Source organism: Oxyura jamaicensis, chromosome 2, assembly GCF_011077185.1.
Source record: "Oxyura jamaicensis isolate SHBP4307 breed ruddy duck chromosome 2, BPBGC_Ojam_1.0, whole genome shotgun sequence".
NCBI lineage: Eukaryota > Metazoa > Chordata > Aves > Anseriformes > Anatidae > Oxyura > Oxyura jamaicensis.
In genome coordinates, this window is record NC_048894.1 from 120,063,235 (window position 1) to 120,081,312 (window position 18,078).

The following is an 18,078-nucleotide window of genomic DNA, read 5'->3' on the forward strand; positions in this document are numbered from 1 at the left end:
GTTAAAGTGACTTCTGGTAATCAGAGTCTTATGAAGAGTTTTGAAATTTCAATCTTTTCTTACCCAATTGGAACACAATATACATTTTTGGGACTATCACAGCCCTGCCCTGGTCCCATTATGTGACCTGCTAGTGTGAACCCATGACCTCATGTACAGCATTATTTAGCTTAAAAAGTCTTGTATTTGAGTTCCAGGGAACTCTAGCTAAACATGTTGCAGACTGAAGGTTGGACTCTGCATGCGTTCATAACAACAGCTATAGGGATTATACAATCCTGTTTGGCTCTGTTTCTCTTGGTATTGAGGAGGGAAATGCAATATGCTACTAACTTTTATGTGGTTAAAAGAAAGTAGTGAAGAAATTTTGTTATTGTTTCAAAAAAAAAAAATATAACAGGAAAAAGAAAGAATAGGTGGTAGAAGAAATTTAGAATAACAAAATAAGGTGATTTGAAAGAACAGATTTTATGTTATTTCTTATGGAATAAAAAATTTAAAACAATTTGATCAAGAATCAGTAGAATGTGTATTTGTACTGTTGAATTCTTTTATTTCAGTAATGTCAAAGAGTTAGATAATGAAGTGAGAAAGCTTAAATTATTTAGTTCAGCAATTTCCCATTGACATTTTTTTTCCTTCCAGCACTGATTTCAATGAAACTACATTTTCATAGAAAATGTACTGTTCCTCTCACCTTACTTTGTTCTAAAATAGCCCAGATTAGTAGCCTTTCAGGTCATGCTGTGTAGTCTTTTTTTTTTTTTTTTTTCCCTTGGGTGTTTGAAATGAGTTGGAACTGAAAGGATAAGAAGTTATTGGAAGAAGAAGGAATTTGATCTATTAAATTGCCTGTGTTATCAGCTGCGGTGGTTATACTGAAATTGCATTTCTACATTTAAAGTTTTATTTGTGATATATTTTTTAACTTAAAACTAATGTGTACTGTCACAGCAATTAGGAATCCTTTTCAGTATTCGTATAACTGCAATATCTAAATAAATAGATAAAACTTGTCTGTGGCCATCATGTCCCATCTTCTGGATCCTTGCTGTACCATCTCAAAAACAGGACAAAACTTTTAATTTCTGCAGATTTATGCCACCCCAAAGCCACATATAAGAAGAACTTACAGCCTGACACCAGGGCTGGCAGAAATGCAATTATTTTACCAGAAGGCACAATATCCTATAATATTCTCTAATTTATTAAGCCAGTTTGTCTTTAACAGTCAGAAAATGCCCATGGTACTTTGTAGAAGCAACAATGCCATCCCAGATGCAAAACCAGAGCTCACTCTGGGTTTACAGTACCACATGTTTCAAAGGTAAAAACATGGAGAGGATTCTTTGCTAAAAGATTATTCCATTGACCAAAGTATGATGAGATGAAAACAGAAATGCAGTGCATGTTCTGGCAGTGTACTTTGCACATAAACAGTTGTACCTGTGGTACATCAGCAGCTGCTGAACCAGAACACCTCTCTCACTTCTCATATCAAGGGCTGTGGCCCACAAACCACAAAGACATATTCTTCCCTTGACAAGCTAGAAGTGTGAAACAATCTGTATTTCTGCTAAAATGTTTTGTGCTATCATAGAACTTATTTCCTAGGCTTTAAAATAATAATGATAATAATAAATGTAAATATTATCTGATAGGAAATACTAGAATTTGAAGCTCTGCTAGAGCTTTCCAATGGCTGAAAGCACTGTAATTCATAAATCACTGAAAGTACTTAAAATAAAAGTCAAAAAGAAGAAATGGATGAAAGCTCATTATAGAAAATGAACAGCCATTTTCTAGTGTTTCTGCAGCAGAACCTCGATATCTATTTACATCCTATTTCCAATATTAATATCACTGTGGTAAAATAAATAATTCCTCACACTTTTACATTTTTAATTACATTTTACATACTTATTCTTTTGTTTACAGTTAGTCAATGCAATATTTATTTTATCTTACATATAGGATGGGGTTTCAGTATTTTAATCAGATTTTCCACATAATCTCCCCCCCCCCTCACCCCCCATTTTCCTTTACTGTCATATTTTATGACCCTAAACACCACAGGATGTTGTTTTGTAGAAAATCTCATTATTTTTTAATGCATGGCTATTTATTAATGTATTGTGTATATAACACACTATGCATTTCTTTGCATTGATGAATACATTTACATTCACTTGAAAATAAGAATTCCCTTAAGGGCCAATCTCACATTTCTCTTGCTATGCTGCCACAATGCTATGCTTCTGATGTTTTTTCCTTTTTTTTTTTTTTTTTTTTTTTTAAGAGATACAATGGTGTCTGTTCTGATTTGCTGAGAAGGTCTTTCTACCAGTGGACATAGATCATTATTCATTTTCTGAGTGTAGACCTGCATGAGCTGTGACAGATATTACTGAACAAGGTACCCATATCTCAGCTGTGTTTTAATAAAGATGCTCTGAACTGTTGTTTTTTAGTGGGAAAGAGGTAAATTGCTCTCACATCAGTGTGTTGCCAACAGTATTTTGCAGTGGTATGTAAGCAGCTTTTGGGTTAACAGCAAACAAGATATTGAAGTAAGAACATTTCTTTGAACTTCATGCCTTAAGAACATAATGCCTTAAACAAATCCCATCAAAACCAATACAAAATCATATGAATTCATCATGAGAGATCTGGGTGGAAGACTTCAGTCTGTGGGAATACAGTGTATTTAGTGATTTCCTATTTTAAAATAATGTGAAATGGGTACAATTATTGATGAGGCTTTTTGTACCTCAGTAGCTATTATCAGAATTAAGAAAATTACTGTTGATGATTTATTTGCATGTTTGGATTTTTTTTTTTTCACCCTTGCTTCCTTCCTTCTTTCCTTCCCTCCTTTTTGATAAAGCACAAACCAACTATATTTTTTTTAACACTTAATTGTGTAGTATTTAACAAATTTCTGCAGACTATTCCTACTTTTTAAATTATCAAAGAATAGTTTGGTATGAATTTTTAATAGCTGAAATACGTTAATTCAACTCTTAACTGTCAAGTGCAGTAATTCTCCACCCCAAATGAGTTAGGCACAGATAGCCCTGCATTTTGTGGAATCTGTCATAGAATTATTAAGGTTGGAAAAGACCTTCAAGATCATCTGGTCCAACCATCACCATACTACCAATGTCACCCACTAAACCATGTCCCTAAGCACCAGGTCCAACCTTTCCTTGAACACCCCCAGGGATGGTGCCTCCACCACCTCCCTGGGCAACCAGTTCCAATGCCTGACCAATCTTTCTGAGAAGAAATGTCTCCTAATTTCCAAGCTAAACCTCCCCTGAAACAACTTGAGGCCATTCCCTCTAGTCCTATCACTAGTTATATGTGAGTTTGAACAGTTCCTAGAGAATCATCACAGTCACTAGATGCTAAACAGAAATTTCATACTTAAAGCGACAAGACAGGTTGAAAGAAAGGTAGCAGTTCTAGAGGGTTTTAATCTTTATAGCTCAAAACCTTTAATTTGTGGGCAATAAATCTACAGTGTAATGAAGAATAATGTTTTCCTCTCTCTAAACACTGAACTCCCATAATCACATGATGGGATCAAATACCACTAAGTCTGTTCTGTTATTTTGAGGTAGCTGTGAAGGATAAGGAAAATGGTTCCCCTATTACTGTTTAAAAACCAAATCAGGTAATGTGCATGTCTATACAACATTTTAATCATCTAATGCACTCAGATGACTCCAAACTAGATTTACCCAAGACATTACTGTGTTATGGATCCCTGTAAGTGCTCTGCATGGAGTCTTTACAGTCTATTGGGTAAATAATACACATTTTTAAAATGATGTAAATACTTAGGTACAAGAGAAATCCTAATGGTTTCAAAGGAGTGGTTATGCTGAATAAATAACATGCAAATTTCAAATTGTTCTCCTACAGATTTATGCATACTGTATCACACATTTATGTTTGTGTTTGGGATTAACAAAAAGCTGCTTGCTCATGGTGCATATCCTGATGCATATTTTTCAGTGCTTTTTACTCGGTTTAACTATCAAACATATCCTCTTTCCTTCTAGGTATGTTTACATATTCCAGTAAAATTACTATTGTGAATGAAATAAATAAATAGAAAGTTAATTTATAACTTAAACCCACACCTAATTCAATTTTGACCCTTGCAATTTAAGAGATATATAGCATGACCTTATTATGCAAAAGGTATAATAACAAGTCCAGGATTTTAATGTGGTTCTTTTATCAATTTATGTATCCCAGGAAAACTTTGGGTGTATAGGCTTCATTTGTACTGGTTCATGCTATGAAGCCTTGGGAACTGCCATTTTACAAACGTAGATCAAGTAACATTTACACTAAAATCTTCCATCTCTTTCTTTGTACAATATCAGAGAATTATTATCATCTATTTGAAAATGTTAAAAATAAAAGCCTTTAGATTATATATAACTATATATGACTTTTGCACAGGAAGGTTGTGGAGTCTTGTTCTCTGGAGATATTCAAGGCCCATCTGGATGCCTATTTGGGCAACCTGCTATATAGAACCGGCTTTGGAAGGGGGGTTGGACCGGATGATCTCTTGAGGTCTCTTCCAACCCCTACAAGTCTGTGATCCTGTGACTTTGATTCCTCTTCTGCATTTTGCATGATTGGCTCATAAGTGTAAGGCCAATAATCACTCACCTAAACAAGGCTGCCCCCCATTCCTGACTTTATCATCAGAACATTTTCTCAATTCTAATTCAATATTTTTCTTCATTACCATCAGTCCTTTGAACAGTAATCTGTTTCCTTTGTTCATATTATTATGTCATTGTCATTTAAGGCCTGTTATCCTCTGCCTTTTGAATTTTCACTCTTCTAAGAGTGGCTCATCAAGTTCCTCCAGCACTGGCAGCAGTAAACTCTTCTATAGATTTTTGTATTTGAAGAGAAAGAGTTGGTGAAGAGGTGGTTTGAGCAAAGCTAAAAGTTTTTATATAAATGTATAGATTGTAATCTATAGAGAAGGATAGTCGTATCCCCTCAGCCTAAAATGATTTTTTACCTCCAGTTTAGCTTTCCTCTTGCAGGCTCTTGTCTCTTGAAATCTGTACCAGGAGAATCACTGAATGTAACACATAGATATCACAGATCCATGAAGTTTTTTTTTCTTTTTCTTTTTCTTTTTTGTTTTTCTTTTTTGTTTTTGTTTTTCTTTTCCCTTTTCATAAAATAAGAATAACATTGTTGTTTACAGTTTATCAGTATGGTGTTATTTTCTGTTTATTATCAGGATATTTCCTTCTAAGCCAGTATTTACTCTGGCTAATAACTTATTTATTGGAGCTTCACTGGGTTAGTCATTTTATCAAGATGATTAACTAACAAATGAGAAATTACACACTGGTAACATCCAGCTTGTTAAGGATTTGTAAAGATTATCATTGAGTAAATAAACATTAACAGCAACCATGTCAATAGCTCCAAAAGAATATTCAGTGACTTTATCTGGGACACAAATTGTGTTCTTAGGGACAACAGTATTCCTTAGAATACAATCTGAAAATTATTTTTATATGATTCAATTCACTGTGGAGCAACAGACAGAAGCACAGAACTGGGGAGAATGAGCACATTTGAGAGTTTTCAAAATGAGGAATCTGGAACCAACATTCCTCTTCCTGACAACAGCAGAGATATTTCAGGAAACATTACTTGTGCATGTGTCTCTGTATTTAATTTTCTAGTTTTTACAGATTATCTTTTAATTATATGCTTAGTCTGATTTCACAATTATTCTGCACGAACATTTCCTATTGAGTTCACTCAGAGTGTAGATGATGGGTCAATAACAGGATAGGGATTATTAGTCACTATTACACATACATGCAGGCGCATTTGCCCATGCAAATAATTAGATATATCCAAATAACTAGTGAGGTTGAAAATTATTGCCATTTGTTTAGTCTGAATGTCATGGTATTAGTGCTCATCATTCCAAACAATATGTGAACTGAGTCCAACTAATAACAAAACCTTGTTCCAAGACAAATCAAAAGGCATGAGCAGATAACTACACAGTACACTACTGAACAAAACAGCATGTTGTCTTCACAGAAGCAGTCCTTCAAGAATCAGTAGATTCTCAGATTATTTTTTTCAGGTAAAAAGAAAAATAACTTTGCATATCTTCACTGAAAATCTGGTACATATTTTCATGCCAGTAATAATAAGTTAAATAAGAGACCTTCAAAAAAAGTATTATGATTATGGAAACAATCTGGACAGAATTAAAGCATCTCTTTATTGTTCCTCCAAAGCAATTTCATAAGATGTTAACAAATGGTGATTACAGCATAGTCTTTAGATTGGGAGATAGATTTGACATAGTTAAGTAGCTACAGCCAAAATATTCGCATTTCATAGGTTGCATGGTACTGAAACTTTTGCCTCTGGATATATTCAGAGCACAGTAAGACTTGACCTGAGATTAGATATTGAATCCCTGTTTAATTACCACAAAACTTTCACAGTCTAAGCAAAGCTTACTTCAGACAGGTGTAATGAGTGCAATTAAATACCATCAAGCTTAAAGCCACATCTTCATATGTGTGTGAGAGAAAAGTTGGTTTAGGGTATGATAAGTTTAATTTATATGAAAACTGAGTTGAAGATGAAACCAACTACTCTGCAGACAATCCTATTTTTCTTCATTGTTGATAAAAGAAGACTAAAAAAGAAGACTAGATAAAGTCAGAAGACTGATAAAAGAAGACTAGAAGACTAAAATGCACTGAAGTATCTATATTGTCTTTGAGAATAGTTAGTTTGGCCAGCTAAATTCAATCTTGAGTGTCTTTTCTCATTGCTCAGCTGAGAAATAGTTGAGATATTATGATTTCACCTAATTCACCCAATCTTATCCATTTTTTTTTTTTCTTTCAAAGGACTGCTTGCTCCAATTTACAGGAGGTACCAGTGGAAGCACTGGCCCAGTTGGGGCAGGAGGAGCTGCCATTGGACCCTCCAAAACTGGAACATTCTACAATATCTGCCCAATTTCTGCCATGATTTATGGCAATGGATTTATTCATCTATTATTCTTGATATGCCAACACTATCCCAGTTCTGTAAAAACTTGTCCATCTTATTTATGGGGCCCAATCTGGCATATTCAAAGCCAGTTTTTTCCTGGGGATGAAAGAAAAGGTTGACATGAGAAAATAAACCTCTGGATTCTGTTATCTTCTCCCCTGATTTTTTGTCTTTTGTTATTCATTACTCATAGGTACAGAAAATTGAATACATAGTTAAGAAAAATGTCTATTTTGTCGCCTTTCACACACAAAAAAATGGCTCAAGATCATTCTACACAAAATAAACAGTTTCAGTAGAACATACTGAGAAACCCCACCTTTGATTACTTTTACTGGTATTTAATACTTTAATGGTCTCCATCTACAACCTTACTGTGTGAAAAGTGGCTTCATATCCCCCGAGACATACAAAGGAACTATTTGCAAATCACTTACATCCTGTATGACAACTCTAAGACATCCCTGTATGAGAACTCTAATCATGGGCTGTGAGATCATCTCACCAACTCTGATTCCATACTTGAAGGGGCTGATGTAGGCACCAGATTTACATACATACATATATATTTATATAATATAATGGATAATATATATAATGAATAATATTATATATATATATATACATATATATGTATATATTAGGAAGCAGCACTGATGTTCGTGAGTACCTCAGAACTTCCTATAGCTGGTTTAGGTAACATACTCCTTTTTAGAATATATGGGTATCCAGTGTACGTGTTCCGGGACTTTAGATTCCACTATAGAACAAAGTGACTAAAATTAACTAGACATGCAATATATACATTCCTTTAGCTTTGAAATCTCAGAAGCATTCTCTTCTACGTTAAGCAGTCTAAGAAGCTTAAGTTATGTTTTTTTTAAGACTGAACCATGATCATAGTGGGTCCAATACTCGTATCCCCAAGATTTACAGCAAGTTCTGTGAACCTTAGGAAAGAAAATAGTGTCCTGCATAAACTCCAGTTAGCTCAAAATCTATATAATCCCTTCCTTCCTTTCTTCCTGTCTTTCTGCCTTACTTGCCTTTCTGCCTTCCTTCTTTTCTTCCTTTTTACTTGTTTTCAGTGTGGAAGCAGAATGTTTCATAATAAAAATCAGATTTTATTTACAAAGTCCTCAAGGAACCAATATGCAAGAGTGACTTGTCAGTCATCTGACTGAAAAGTAATACTCCTCATATCGTGTCATCCATATTTCATTCCACCTGCAACAATGCATAAAAAGAACAATTAGTTCAAGAGTAGTTTGTAAATCAAATATTTTCACTTCTGGTAAACACTCAAAGCCTTAATCAGTGTTATATCCCCTGTTTCTAAGATATTGCTGCCTGCATTTGGAAGTGTTTGTGCTCCTGTATGGTAACTTTCAAGTCCACATTAGCAATTCTTTACCAGTCCCCAAACACACTTAGGTCTCTCTAACTAGAACACTAACGCTATTTGACACACACTGTATAGTTCCTTTTTGTGTCTCTAATGATGCCTAAGTACCTACAAATACACTGTGGATTGAACCTAGTGCATGGAAATACTACTGTGATCTACTTCATTTTCACTTTATTGCATTGTTACATGTGCTATTTCATGACCTGCTGTTGGAATCCAGCCCTACTCAAGGTTTAAAGCAAACAACACAAAGTGCTTTGTTGTCAATGATATATGCCAAAATAACAGCTGGGGAGATGTGAGGAAATTTTATTCTCATTATCTTTATGATGTAAATGATTCTCTTGACATAACCTCTTCATTAGATGCAAAGTTAAAAATGTATAACCTATAAAATATGTAAAGATTTTTCAGGAGAAAAAATATCACAAAATACTGAAGAGTGTTTTATGTTCTGTATATCCAGGCTGGTTTGCGCAGTTCTAGACAAACAGCATTTGTCAAAATATTTATTTTTATAAATATTAATAATAAATAAATAAAGACAAAATATTTATTTTTATAAATATTAATAATAAAAAAATCTTTTATAAAAATTCTTTGACCCTGCTTTTTGCCATCTGAGTGGTCATGGTTGATTGGAAAATCAGTGAAGTGCTGTGAGAATCGCACCTCACTGTTGCAGAAAAGCCACACAAAAATCCAACTTTTCACATGAGAAGAAGATTGCCTTTGGTTCATTTACTCTCTTAAGACACATTAAAATCAAATCTATCACCCCATTTGGCCATCTGTCAATTCTTACTACACAGTAAACGAGTAGACTTTGTTCCTTGATCACCAGAATTGGAGGATGTTTTGTTGTTGTAATAAATGGTTTTAGGCCTCAGAGACAGAAATAAATCAATGCAATTTATAAAGTTGGGGTGAAAATGTTAGATGCAGTTTTCCAAACTACAGAGAATTATGTATGGATGACTTGCAATAAATAAAGCACAGCTTTAGCAGCTTACAAAAATAAGTAATGAAGAAGAAAGAAATTAATGTGTAGTCCTTTATTTCAGAACCCTGTAAAAAGTAAAATAAATAAAAGAGTAAATTGCACATCAAAGGTGCAACTTTATATACATTTCATTTTAAATGTTTGGGAAACAAGAGAGTTCATTTCCTTCTCTTCTTAACTAAAACTTAGATTTCTAAGTACAAAATGTACTAACAACCTAAACCATATTTCCTACTGCTTGTTCAATAATAGTTCTGCTATCTATGTCCAGAAGAATTATCTTCTAGAGAACAGTATGAATTTCACTGGAAATATAACTTTTGAGGAGAAACTTATTTTGGAACCGAAGATGGATACTTTGGAAATTGGCAGTCATGTTGGGGTGGTGCTCCAAGAGTCCAGGTGCTTCAGTCATTAAAAGCTTGATCTTGAGTTCCGATCAACATAGCATCTTTTGCTGTACTAATTTGTGCTCTTTTCATTGTTGGTTGGCAGCAGTTTTGGAGAGAAACCTAAGCTCAGCTCAGTTTACTTGCAGCCATTCAAATAGATGTGAGCCTTGTAAAACTGAACTATCTTATATGTAATGATCTCTAAAACAAAATGTATGAAAATACAGAGACTAAACATCTGGCAATAGACATTAACAAAGTCATCAATTCCATATCCCAGCAGACTACATTAGTACAAAAAAGTTATTTTCAGGAGAATAAACCATCAGTCCCCAAATTGTTGTCTGTAGCCACAAATGGTCTTCAGTGGGTTGCAGAACAATACCAGCTCTGTATAATTCTGAATTAAAAGTTTGATGGCATGCATGTATAGCCCAAAATGTTTGAGAACCACTGAAATATACCATCATAGCCACAAGTTTAAAACAAACTGATGTAAAAGCAGAAACAGATTTTTTAAACAGTGGTTTTGCAAATTAAAGATTTTAAAATACAAGTAATTACTAATATATGGATGGAGGTGTAAGTCAAGCATTCAATTTTGCAAATATGTTTCAGAGTGAAATAATTTCAACAGTACAGGATTTTGAATATTGCTAACTATGCAGGTACTGCTGAATCCATGTTTTCTTATGTTAAGAACTAACTGTCTTCTATTGCATATTCTTCTCTTCTGAACTGTTACAGGTGCAAGTACTGACTCAATATACTTTCTGCAGACATCACAGTCATTGAAGTGTAATATAGTGGTGTACTAGTTCCAGCTTTAGAAGTAATTAACATGTTTGTTCCAATCCAACTGAAATAAACAGAGTTCACCATAGGCAGTTCTTCATAGTGTTTTTTGAAAAATTTTGCACATAATGAAAAGTTCCATAGGATTGTGGCTAACTGGCTGACCCTGCCTTTTCATGCAAAGTTAGAGGTAAGTTGTGAGTTAAGTGTAAGTCAGCATACCCAGTTAATCCAAATCAAATAGAATTTTCAGTCCTCATCTGTCTCGTATACACAGAACAGCTATAGGTATTTAGAGTTGTTTTCGGCATGTTTTTATTCTCATATGGCTGAACTACTTTCTTATCCAGACTGTGATGATCTTTACAGTATAAAAATACTTATGTTGGTACTTGCCCAAAGTTTTTTCCATGTGCCTCAAAATAGGGGAGCAGTTTTCCATCAGTTTATTGATTAAAAATTCTTGTGTGTCTCATTGTAAGGAGCTGAGAACCATATCCCTAGGTATATGTGAGTAAAAGGAAAAATGAGTGCACAACAATGCAAGTTGAACTCCTCTGGGGACAATATTCCTTAGAAAAGGTGCTGATTACTTGGGCTAGCCAGGTGTTCTGGACCTAGCTTTTAATATGGGATTTAAAAATGAAAGGCAACACTAGCCCTCCGTGAAAACATTTTGAACATCTTTATACCACCCTACTATTTAACACATCTGCATGTGGTAGAAAGGAGTCCCTGTAATGAGCAGAAATGTATTATCAAAGCTAAAAAGCAATAGCATATAAATTTTTTGGGAATGATGAACCTTGCACTGTTTGCCAGTCTGCCATCATCTTACTTGCACTGTTTCCTTTATTCGTTGGAGATATAATATTTTTGTTTAAAATAAATAAATAAATAACCAGCATTCTTCAAGAAATAGCTTTTGTTCAGTGCTCACAGTTTTTTATTGACAACAGTTCTGTCAAAAGCTAACAGATTTGAAAAAAAAAAAAAAAAAAAAAAAAGGTGCTGACTTTATTTTATTAAACTAACAGTTATTTTTCTTTTTGCACTTGGGTTCAGATTTTTAACATGATCAGTCTTCCGATTAGTCTAGAACAGAGGTAGCTATTTTTTCTGTTGCTGCTCTGTCATCTAGAATAGGGCAGGGCAGAAGCTGTGACCTTATCACTGAACCTACTTTTGCTGTTTATCCAAACTTGGTAAAGCTTTCATTCTTTCAAAATTTTTATCTTTATTTTATTTGGTGCAACAAGAACAGCTATGAGTGGTAAAAAGTGATTACTTATAGAATTGTAAATCTACTTATTAGAACCATACTCATGTGAAGGAGCACATTTCACTTGGGGGGGCGGGGGGGGGGGAGAGGTTTAAGGGGGGAGGGAGAGGGGAGGGGGTTGGATGGAATAATAATAATAATAATAAACTAGCAAGACTATGAATGAATTAAAAACATCAAAAAGACAAAATAGCTACATGGTTTACAATAGCTGTCCTGTGTACATGAACATTAGATAGTACTTGTGTGTAAGCATCAGGTAACTTGTGTGCATGAACATGTGGACTTATAAAATAGATTTTCATGGGCAAATAACTTTTTGCCTTGGAATAAAACACATTCAGAACAAATTAAGATGATGAAGTAGAAACAGAACAGGAAATCTTTGGTGGTTAGTGCCAACACCATCAAAACTAAACAGATAGAGTCATTTGTAATTGTTTAAGTACCCTTACCTGTTCTCAGAGGTTTCACCAATGACTTTCATTTACCCAGAAAGAATACTGGAAACCACACAGATGGTATACAAACCCTTAGACTTACACAATCTTTTTGCATATTTATCTGGTTACAGCTAATTTGCCTAATGCTATTTTAAAAGGTTTAAGCTTATGAGAATGGCAACTGCGTGAGGAAGTAAAGGTAGTGTGTTGTGCCCATTGCAGGGCTTATAAAGGCAGAAGCCAGGATAAATATAACAGCACCTCTGTTACAATTTGACTTGCTGAGAATTCCTTAGCAACTTTTTCAACATATGTTTTTTATTGTTGTTTTGTTTGTTTTTTTTTTTATAGAATCATAAAATCATCTAGGTTAAAAAAAACCTTCAAGATCCTCATGTCCAACCACCAACCTGGCCTACCAAGTTCCATCACTAAACCATGTCCCTTACTGCGATGTCCACACATCCTAACATCCTAAATACCTCCAGGAATGGGGACTCCTCCACTTCCCTGAACAGCCCATTCCAATACCTTGTTCTTTTGGTTTGTTTTTCGCTTTATTATTACTATTACTATTATTATTATTTTACATATTGGCGAAGAAAAGTGATGTTGAGGCATTTTTTTTTTTTTTTTTTTTTTATCATCAGCACTTTTTTTCTCTTGTATTTATCATGGATATGCTATTTCAGGCTTATGTTTATGTTTCACTTCCAAAAGAGTTAGAAAATTCCAAGTGACCTATGTTGGGTTCAATAACAAAGCACTAGATTTCACTATTAAAAAGTTTGGAAAAGAAGTGCTTTAACTTGGGCAGATTTCCTTGATGTGAATGGCTAATCACTGAGTATTGACAGGAAAATAGACAGCTTTAGATGGATTATTTGTAGGAATTTTATCACAGAACAACATTAAGTATAGTTGGTACAATGGTATACAGTTTCCCATAATACTCTGATAACAAGTGATGTTGACAAAATACTTCATCAGTATACCAAATGTAGACTTCAGCCAGAATCTAACCTTTAAAATTGGCACTAAAAGCTCATTTGTTCTTCCCAGTGGAATCTGGTAACTAGTAAATATTTTATTTTGAATGAATTTCTTTTTAAAGGAAGCTTAAAAATAATATGATACAAAACCAGTAAGTATTAACTGTGATTTTGGTAACACAATAAAGTAAGACTGCTTCATGTTGAAGTCACTAAGGCAGGATGTGTTAAACTGACATCATGAAAAAAGGAAGCATCCATTATAAATTCTCATCTTAAAATCAGAATCATATGACAGAGATGAGAAATGAAAAAAAGTACTTGCAGTGACTACTAAAAACAATTTGGTGTTTCAATAATATGTCATTGCATTTAATAAAGTTATATTACATATTATAAATGGTGTGGGAGAAGTTATCATAAAATTGTTATTTTCCACTTGACACAACAGCATGGCTAAAAACTGAGTGTGTAATACAAGTATGGTTTTCCAGAATAAACACATTTTCCTTGGTCAACCAAAAGTTTCAGTTATTTGCAGGGATTACCAGGTGGTTGAAATGATCAAGGATAAATAAATAAATAAATAAATAAATAAAAATTTCATAATAGTCATTTCATTAGATTTATGAAATCATTTGATACGTTTATGACTTAATTTTTTTCTGCATGTGTGATGTAATATAGTCACATCTGCCCTTTTCCAAGCATATTTAAACATTTCTTACAGTTTTTTTTAACATTTACAGACTAAACCTTTAACCTCTTACAGACTAAAATTATCTGGGACTTTTCTTTCAAAAAGCAAATTCAAAGTAAGATCTGTTTCCTTAAGGACTAGGTAGTATGGTAATTTAGCATTTTTCAGACATTAGTACTACAGTAAGAGAACAACAGTTTCTGAAAAAAAGTGCCATTGAGCTCTATGTCATGCAAATCTATGCTAAGTTTGTATCAAAAAAAAAAAAAAAAAGCAAACATGGAACTACTCAACGCAGTTAGAAACCATGTCACAGCCATGATGTGAACATAGCTATGTCACACTGAATAATTGAATAAACAATAAATTGTAACCTGTCTGACTCTCAATGCATTTCGAGAACATAGCACATATTTCGAGAACATAGCACTGGTCTAGTAGATAATATTTTTCACTCTTATACTAAATCTGAACTAATACTCTTATCTATGTACAATGAGAATTTTTTGCATGTAAAATGACGTTATATTGAAAACTAAAAATGGACAAAATTCAGCTTCTTACTTTCCTTTCTCCTCTTCCTCCTCCTCCTCCTCCTTCTTCTCATCTTCCTCCTCCTCCTTCTCCTCCTTCTTCTTCTTTTCATTTTTATTTTTTTTAAATTATAATCTTATTTTTTATTTTTTTTTCCAGGTTGTTGGTCACTAAAAGCTTTTGAAAAAGAATTCTCTATACACTGCAATATAAATTTTAATTAACAACAAGATTGACAGCTAGCATGGTCCTGTGAGAAGGAAGAACCTTGAACATCTGAAGGAAATTTTCTCTATTTTTTTTTATTGTACTTTCCTTTGACTTTTGTTGGAGTATGGCTGGGGCTCCCTGACTTTTCTTACTTTTATTATTGCATGTGTCATTCAGTCCTTTTGTAGGACTGCAAGAAAGATCTGCCTGAAATTTGCTAGATGGCTCAATTACAGGCACATGTAAATGAGAGGGGAGAGATGAAATTGCTCTCTCAGGTTATGAGAAGTCTTATTTGAAAAAAAATATGTCCAGCCAAAATTCTAACACTTAGAGAAACACTAGTACTCATCTGAGCTGAATACAACGTTACCAGGTATATAGGAACTGTACATGTAACTACATGTAACATATAGGCACACTTGTAAAATGCCACAAGAACAGAGATGTTGGCATAGTTATAGTAGTCAAAGTCAAAATAAACACAGGACTATGGTGTCAAGCTTTTTGTCTACTTATAGAACTATTTCAAGTGTATTGACAACATTTAAAATGAAAATGCACTGACAATTTGCAGGGCTGTCAGCTTTTTTTTAAAAAAATAATAGTTTAGGAATGAGGAAATATTTACATTTTCACCTAATTTAGTATTAATACAACTGCCAATATACTGCATAGAAGCTCTATGCCATGTATGTCAAGTGCTGCACTCACATCTGTGAGCTGGTCTATATCTCCATTAAGGCACTGTCAGTCAAAACTGAGGAAAGACAACAATAACCCTCAAAAAACTGAGTCTTCCCTGAGGAGATGGCGGGATGAGATATAACTCACAGCTTGCTTGTAAGAAACCAATTCTACTTTATTTTACTGTTGGCAAAATAGATCTTTCTCATGGTAAAATTTTATGTTGTGCAAACTGTAGAATATTTTGATGGAGAGTTCCCAACCAGTTTCAGTGGCATGAAAGTTTTCATCTGGTTACGCAACGCATGTAAGGATGAAGGCATGTATAAGTGGGAACCATGGTAATAACTTGGCTTAGGGACAGCCAAGCTATAAATGGTGTTTCAGAACAGCAATGCTTGTATGTCAGCCAGTTACTGACCACAGATTGCTGTGCTTCTGTTCAGTCACAGTACTTTCCGTTTTAAAAGCCAAACATGAAACAACCTTAATTTCCAAGGTAAGATAAGATGATCACAGAATCACAGAATAGTCTAGGTTGGAAGAGACCTCCAAGATCACCGAGTCCAACCTCTGACCTAATGCTAACAAGTCCTCCACTAAACCATATCCCTAAGCTCTACATCTAAACGTCTTTTAAAGACCTCCAGGGATGGTGACTCAACCACTTCCCCAGGCAGCCTATTCCAGTGACTAACAACCCTTTCAGGAAGGAAGTTTTTCCTAATATCCAACCTAAACCTCCCCTGGCGCAATTTTAGCCCATTCCCCCTCGTCCTGTCACCAGGCACGTGGGAGAATAGACCAACCCCCACCTCACTGCAGCCTCCTTTCAGGTACCTGTAGAGTGTGATAAGGTCGCCCCTGAGCCTCCTCTTCTCCAGGCTAAATAGTCCCATGATGATGGGAAAGGAAGAGCCAGCTGTCCCGAACAGCTGTGTAGGACTGGAAAAACAACAACAAATACAGTAGTAGCAGCAGCAGACAGTAGGATCTCCACCATAGATACCACAAGGTCATTACAGCTTTTCAGACAGGCAGTGCTGAGGGAGTGGCAGCCCTCTTCCTTCCCACACATTAGTGAGGCTGAAGAAGCAGCTTTTTTTTCTCCCTTCTGCTCCTTGACAAGCTGATGTTGCATCTGATGAAAAATGAAACAGGTCCTGGGGATGTGATGAGAATTGACTGTGCTGCACACTTGTTTGTGCTTTGCTGCTTGGATACTTTTATTGATGAAGTGAAGTACTGCATACTATTAAATTATCATTTCATGCTACTTATGATAATAGGCAGAAGAGCATGGCAGATTGTTATTACTTTCATTTATAACTGATTAATGTGTATTGTTGATAACTTGTATTCCTTTCTTAAGAAGGGTGGAGAGGTATTAGATTTCAATTTGAAAGATTTTGTTATGTTCCTTTACAGGTTTAGAGCCTGCAAAGGGAAGAGAAGGGAGGATAAAAGAGAAAGGAAGATAAGTGAAAGGATAGTGATAGCCGGATTAGACAAGCCGAGATAATGTCGTAATAACAACTGTTTCATGTCTCTATGCATATGGTGCTGAGCAGAATGAATTGAATACTCTCAACAGTTATGCCTTTATGTGTGCTGTCCCCCTACAGTTAATAATCTATTGTACCTGCTCTTCAAGACACCTGGCTATTGAGTGCATTGCTAAATAGCACAATGTGTAGCCATTTAATGAGGCTGAGTAATTGTATTATCTCTTCATAGTATTTATTCACCACCTGCATATTTTCCACTTCCACTACAGATAAGGTTAACAAAATTAATTCTGCCATCAGAGGTTGATAATCCTGTCATCTGTGTGTGTCTGACAAGCATGTGGTTCACAGGTTCCCATCACGTTGTTTAAATATGTCCTAGTATACTTGAAATAGTCAGGAGACAGTAAAGATATGACAATAGAAATACTATACAGAATACAGAGTACTATTCAAAATTGCTTAGTACCTGCCATAATAATAAGTTGCACTAAAGTGTAAAGTTTGCACATCACCTTTTTGCCATGTACAAAACTAAAGCTTATGGCTTGTTTTGTGAACTGTTTTTGGTGAACTGTTGTGCTCTGGTAGAAAAGACAGTGAAAAGCATTGAAGAAAGACCAAATGATTTACATAGGCACTGCAGCAGTACCACAGATCCACACTGAATGAACTTAGTATGCTTTGAGACTAATAAATTAGATCAAATAAAGCATATAAATATTTTTTAAATCCCTTTCACACTTTTTGAACCATCCCACTGCCATTGCAAGACTTTGCATTTTTGTTGCTGCTATTTTTATAGTGTTTCACTGAACAGGCTTTTTTGCTATTAGATTTCCAAAGCATTAATGATTCCTTTAACTGTAAATGAATGAATGAAGTGAATGAATAGAAAAATAGTAAATGGCAGGTAATTCACTAAAGTGGCAAAGAAAAGAAATTGTGTAAAACTCTCTTGCTGGGACTCTTGAAATTCAGAATTCTACTGTCGGTTTATCTCACTAGCCATGGACTGAATACAGTTTAAGTAAG